Source organism: Lagopus leucura, unplaced genomic scaffold (assembly GCF_019238085.1).
Source record: "Lagopus leucura isolate 7727_CA_CO unplaced genomic scaffold, USGS_WTPT01 Super-Scaffold_100033, whole genome shotgun sequence".
Classification (NCBI taxonomy): domain Eukaryota; kingdom Metazoa; phylum Chordata; class Aves; order Galliformes; family Phasianidae; genus Lagopus; species Lagopus leucura.
This window is the reverse complement of record NW_024962282.1, coordinates 72,216-79,046: the sequence shown is the minus strand read 5'-3', so window position 1 is coordinate 79,046 and position 6,831 is coordinate 72,216. Positions and strand designations below refer to the sequence as shown.

Sequence of the window (6,831 nt, the reverse complement as noted above, 5' to 3'; positions counted from 1 at the left end):
ACTGGTTTTACTTCAACCATCCAGGAGAGCGTAGCTGTCCACAGATGAGCTACTGCCATGTTTCCCCCCTCAATTGGAAGCAAGAAACATTGCACTGAAAGCTGTTCATGATCTGGGGCCCCTAGAGGCACATGGGGGCAAACTCTCACCTGAGATCTTGGATTTTTATGCAAAACTTTTTCAGCCATCTGTTTTGCATGTTTTCCTCTGAGTGCAAGTGTGTGCTACTGCAATTTTTTTTTTATTTTTTTTTAAGGTGGCATTTGTTCTGAGGAAAGAATACTTTTTTTTAAAATGAAATTAAATAAAGTTTCTTACAAAAGTCACTTATTTTCAATCATTAGACTTCTTGTTTTGAATTTCTTCTCCTAAATCTGTTTTCCTTCACTCTCCCCATTTGACTGTTACACCGTTTCTGGCGAATCGATAATCATGGCAAAGAAAAAATGTTAATTACAAAACGTGCATAAATATTGGGAAGCTGTGCCATACTTTGTTCCAAATAGAACCAGTTCACCGTTCAAACCAACCTGTCTTGTATTAAACGTGACTCAAATGCAAAGTGAACCTGTTTTCTATAATATATGCAGTTTAATGACATCCTTGTATTTTGCTGTCATCCTGACTGTACTAAGGCTCAGTACAGGCTACTGAAATTTTTTTTTTTTTTACTTCTAACTAAATGTGACTGTTAGAGTATAAGATGCATTTACAAAGACAAATCAGAATGACAATACTTATTTAAAGCAAGCACAGCAGAGTAAGACAGAAGAAATCTCCACTAGCTTGCATAATGACTTAATACTGGGTTCTGCCATCACTGGTATGATGTTAAAACATTACCGTATGATGCCAAGTGGAGGATTGTTGCAGATGTATTTGTATAGCCAAGTCTGTGCTTGTTCTGTGCTGCTGCTCCATTTATGCAAGAGGGGCTTTTCTTTAACCGGTGCGTGGAAGGCGGCAGCTTCCTTGTTTCCGGTGTTCTTGGATTTTTGTATTATGCTACTATTTTGATAAAAGCTGAGTTTCAGTTAAATGTCGCTGTCTGCACCAAATTCTGTCTGGAAGTGTATGCGTATTGTTAAGCCCAGTTTCCTGGTCTGCTTCTGCAGATAGATGCATGATACCTGCTCTGTGACGTAATGTGGTTTGCTACAAGAAGCAATGGCTCTGCAAGAGGGACACACTTTTTTTGACACGGTGAAAGTGTTACTGGGAATAAATGGATGCATGAGGGGAAGAGGTGCACATCTCGTCAAGGTTACCTCTTGTAGATAGTGTGTGTAAAATCTAGGCTTAGAGTAGGGCTTTATTAAGCCTGATACTCTTAAAAGTGCAGGCAGTTCACAGAAAGAAAGGGTAGTTTTGTTCCCCTCCCTCCCATTTCAAAGTATTTGATCTAGAAATATTGTGGCCAAATTTCAGCTATATTGTGAAAGCTATCATTGCTTTCATCATTATCAGAAGAATACAAAAAATATCCGATTTGCGTTCTAACTTTGCCTGAAGCTACGACCAGATGTGAGTATTCAGCTGCACTGAGGCTTTGCAATAATTATTTCATTTTAAAATCAGACAGTTCTATATTCAGAAATAATTCACCTTTGAACTGAATCACTATTTAGCGTTCCTGGAACACTGAACAAAACGCTGAGCACAGTGCAGGAAGTTTCAGTGCATCACAAGATGACGTTACAGTTCAGAAGGCTGTTTGCAGTCGCGATGGGGGATAGTATTGCTATAGCTTTAAGTTATTGGCATGATGTCAGGCAATCAAAATGTATCTTAATTACTAGAACTGTGGGGGTGGGAGGAGAGGAGGAAGATAGTGAATTCAACAGTTTTGCCTAGAGACTGCACAGGCAAGGCTGCTATGCACTCATACTGCTTTTTCAGGTATTGTGGCAATAAGGCACAGGCCCCTCCTGAACTAAGGGAGGTAAACTGAATATCCTTTCTTCTACATAGCGCTCCCCTTCTCTGTAGCATGGTCCAAATCCTAGATTCATTCCTTAAGTTTTGAAACAGAATCATCATGCATTATATTACTATTGGAATCTTTATACTGACTTGTATTTTTAATGAGAATTCATAAAACTTGTACATTGGCATTGATCTAAGATTTGTAGAATAAACCCTACTGAATTCTGAAGTCAAGTCTTCTCTAGTGCTTAGGCTGTGTATTTTCTGATGTTCTGTTAAACCCCAGTCTATTCAGGCCTAAATTGAAATAGAACAGTGCATAGCACTAGCTCAGCCACCCCCTTGTGCTGGTAGAGCATATCAGGAGCAAAACAGTTATAATACATTTCCTCTTAAATTGTTTCATTTTCAGAGGTTGAGAACTTCTGCCTCATGAGGAGTCTACACCATTATTCTCTACAGCTGTGCCCGTTACTGATCACAAAAAGCAGACAAGGCTCCATGGATTAATATTCTGCTTGTTCCTTATATCAATGTAGCAGCTGTTGTTCCAGGAATGCTCACAGGCTGCTTTGTCAGCCATTCACATCCAAGCTTTCCTAATAACAGAGGATAACTTGAAGCAGATATTAACATAAGTCTGGCTTAGCTTATTTGCAGCCCGTAAATTTAAGCAATGAAAATACTTGGACACACCACAAAAATACTGCACTTTTTCTCTCAACAAGAACTCTGCAACAGCCAAGGGAAGGAAGTGAAATTGTTTCCCTGGAGCCATTCCTATGAGTAGCTGCCTGCATGCTCAGAGCAGCTCTCTAGACGGTGACCTTCAACCTCCCAGCGAGGCAAAGCACCGTGCGACTTACTTCCTCCCTCCCCCTTGCAATAAGGTGCTTTTACAGCTGCATTGTCCCATATTTATGCTGTAACTACATCCTTAAAGCTTCTATCCTGAGGTATTGTTATTAGCTAGAAAGCACACCTTATCCTTTACCAGATCTCTCAAACTGCACTTCATCCAGAAAGTCACTTCTGCAAGCAGCAGAGGTGACAGCAAGAAAGTCTGAGTTTCCCATTACCTCTCCTGTCTCTCTCAAGGTAAAACCTTACTCAAATGTCCCACTACCCGCAGACAGCATGTGAAGGGGCTTTGGAGCCCAGTCTGAAGCACAGTTTCAGAGGTGAGACAGTTCTTAACCTGATTCCAGGCTCTAACCACACAGTAAAAGATAGTGATTGATAGAAACAGAACACAGCAACTTCAGTTTTTGACAGCAGTCAGACATCAGAGGATCTACAGAGGTGTTTGTCCATAAACTCTAACAAATAATGGCAGACATGCTCCTGCAGTAGAGGTTAAAAAGCTGGGGAACCTTTAGGTTGTCTATTTCCTCCATCTTTTTCAAGACACTGCATTTCCCTCAGCTACCTCCAAACACATCACTTCCAGAAAATAGCCCTCGTATGAAACACTGCAAACAAGGCAAATCACCATTCTCCTTGCTAACAACCTAAACAGAAAATACCATGTCGAGGCTCCCTTGGGCTCTCATCTGCTGCAGAAGGGCCAAACATGTCAGCAGCAGGGCAGACAGACAGCACAGTGCTCACAAAGCACCCAGAGCCCTCCCTGCCATGGACCAGGGCTGTAGAGCCAATGCAGCAGGCACCCTGCAGGCAGTCAGAGCTCAAATGCGCACAGAGGCTCTTACCTTTGCACCCCTTCAAATGACACAAGGCAGGTTTAGGATGACTGAACTGCACAGTGTCATGGTAAGGCAGTGATGTGAAAGACAGTTAGAAGAACACAGCTGAGGCTGAAGCTCTTTGCTGGCATCCTCCCAGCCCACACGTCCTTAGCTGCTACCTTTCTCACATAACAACCATCCCCATCCCCTCCAAAAACCACACAGGGTCAACTGCACCCACAGCTATGCATTTCAATCCTTAAACAGCAAGGGAAAGTGTCCTGCCTTTAGCAATGCTCGTTGTCTTTTCTGCCCTATGACCACCAGTCCACACCAGTTTGACAGGTCTCCGACCACAGATTTCAGAGATGAGAGGGAAGGATGGGAGCATTTCGAGGCTATAGCTTCTGCTAAAACAAGATCCAAATACACTCCATCACTCCAGAAACTAGCCAGTTCAGCAGGTTTCAGGTGAAGGGGCTGCTCCTCAGCATTGCACAAGGAGTGGTGCCTCAGGGGATTTGCATCCCCACTGCAGCATGAAGCACAGCATGTTTCCTTCCTCCTGCCCCAGGCTACAACCTTCCCAACTCCAGCTGACTGGAGTAGCCAGGTAAGGGAGAGCTGATAACAGTTTCATTGGACACATGGCACATCCTGTGATCAGAATTGACAACTCTGACACCGCAGTCCACAGTACACACTTTCCATTAGGGACTCCTCCCATTTTTACCTTTGCCCAACTTCTGCTGATAATAAATTACGGAAATTAGCACCAAGTTGTAAAGTCACGTGCTCTGTAACTGACAACCCCTGGGCCTGGGCATAGCCAAGCCACAGTCCCCTGCCTGCCACATATGCAGGCACCATGCTCTCCTCCCCTTGCAGTCACGAGCTGATCATCCAGTGAGCCAGCAGCAGATGAGGAGGGATGGTGCCATCAGGTTGGCTGTGTGCACGCGGCAGGGGCAAAGATTTGCTGTTTAGTTCTACCAACGCAAGTCACAGCTGGTGAGCACCAAGCACCCTGCTTTGCAAGAATGGAGCATACAGAGCATGGCACTGTGAGAAATGCACTTTCTTTACAGCACTGTAGCACGGGCATCTGGACATGAGACAAAGCAGGCACCCTCCAACACTTCACACGGAATAGATGTCCACACGTGTCTTGAATACCTCCTTAGAAGGAGACTCCACAACCTCTCTGGGCAACTTGTTCCAGTGCTCTGTCACCCCTACTGTTAAGAAAGTTCTTCTGTATGTTAATACAGAACTTCCTGTGTTCAAGTTTCAGGCCAACTTATCTCAGCAAAAGCAAACACACCACAGTCCAAAGACTAACACAGGAATTACTACTGCATTTTGTAATAGCCATTCTTAGGTGATTGGCACTGCTTTACACCAACACACTGGAGTGATGGAACAAGAACCAACTGTGAGAGCTGGGATCCAAGCCTTAAACAAATGCCTGTTCAGCTATAAGTATGGGGATATCACTATTTAGCAACACAAGAGTCATTTTTCACAAGGAATCCCTACAGACGCAATCCTTCTCTCCTGTATTTCACACTCTTTATCTCAACGTGCAAAGTCTGGAGGAGATGCAGAAGAGGCAGCCAGCTTCTCTGCAGCCTTCCTGGAAGGAAGGGTGACCCATGGAACACCACAGCCTTCATACGGGTCAGTGGCCAATTGTGTTTGGAGACCTGCCAGATGCACCCCCTCTCACTGAGCAAAGCTACTTCTCAGCAAGTCTACCACAGGATGCAATTTGAGTGCAAAACCAAGCCCCCTGGCCTGCAGCTGTTTGCTGTACACAAACAAACAATGACACAGGCTTATGAAGCACTGGCCTACATTCAGAAATAGCACACTTCCAGGGAGGCAGGCAGACACGCAAGTAGGAGGGGTGAGTGATGCTCATCTGACACACAGCCCCTCCCTGCATTTCCACAGATGCTGCAAGGTACAGCGTGAGCACTGCAGCACTGGCACTTGTGTGTGCAGCTCCTGCTTCTGAGGATCTGCAGCACACATGGGCAGAGATGCTGTAGCACATACCAGCCCCTCAAGCAGCCTGTCAGCAGCTTGGATATGGCTTCTGTGAGGGAGGTTTGGAGGTACGGTGCTCACCCAGGCACAAGGGCTGCAGATTGCCCTGCTGCTCCAAGAAACCTTCGCCCACTCAAGCATCAGATACGACTGTCTCAGCATCAGTAAACCTGATTGTGAACAGGCAGCCTTTCACTAGATAAAGTAGTGATTGTGAAGCTGCCGCTCATTACAATACAGTGGCTGGTTTTCCAACAGCTTGTTCCTCTCCAAGGCTAAAATGGAAATCACAGGACAAGAGGAGCATCATGCTTCGTGCTTCTAACCAAGACTGTCCAATGCTCTTCCCATGAAACATCATGGAAACAAGGAATAAAGCTCACAGCACTGAGCAGAAGCAGCATGCAGTTTTGCTTCCATCCTAGTCAGATTCCCATCAAATCCTAATGGAAACAGCATAACACAGAAACTGTGTTCAAACACTGATGTTTCCTGCTCTCTCCCTGCCCCAATTCAGAGCACATCCCTCACCAGCACACCGCAGCACTCCAACATGGACAGCAGCTGCTCAGCCTGGGGACACAGCATGCCAGGAACACCACCCTGCTGCCCTGGTGTTTGTGCTGCTGCCCAAATTGAAGTTCATTATTACTCTCTCCCAAACATGCCTCCTTTTTCACTACGGGACGTTGATCTACTTGAAATCAGACTTTGATGCTAGGATCAGACGCCTTTCAGGCACACAGTGCTTCACTACACAGCTCAGCTATGAGATGTGGCACTTAATGAACCTACAGGAGCATTTTACTCCCACCAGGAATGAACTCTTAATGCAAATCTCCCAGGTGTTAGACACGCAGCAGATCAGTCAGTTCCTTAGTATCAGCCAGTTCAATATCTGCCCCCATTTATTGCTCAGGGCTCACTAATGCAGGCAGGGCTGGGCAGTCACAGCCCTGTGGAATTCTCAGCAGCAGGAAGTACTGCTAGAGTCCGTCTGTGGTTGATTGTTCTAAAAGATCAGCCTAAAACAAAGGTCAGGGCCCCCAACCACAAGGTCTCACCACTCAGCCCCATTTCTGCTTTCTCATCCCAGCACTAACAGGGCAATTCCTGTCTCAGTGTGTTCTGCGCAGCAGCACCAGGATGTAGAGTAGCTGAAATA

General features: G+C 45.2%; 1 long non-coding RNA gene across 1 annotated transcript in view; it reads right to left on the bottom strand.

The window, feature by feature from the left end:
• Nucleotides 1–6,831, bottom strand: part of LOC122185935 — a 35,428-nt gene that overhangs the window by 20,800 nt on the left and 7,797 nt on the right. The window lies entirely within an intron of this gene.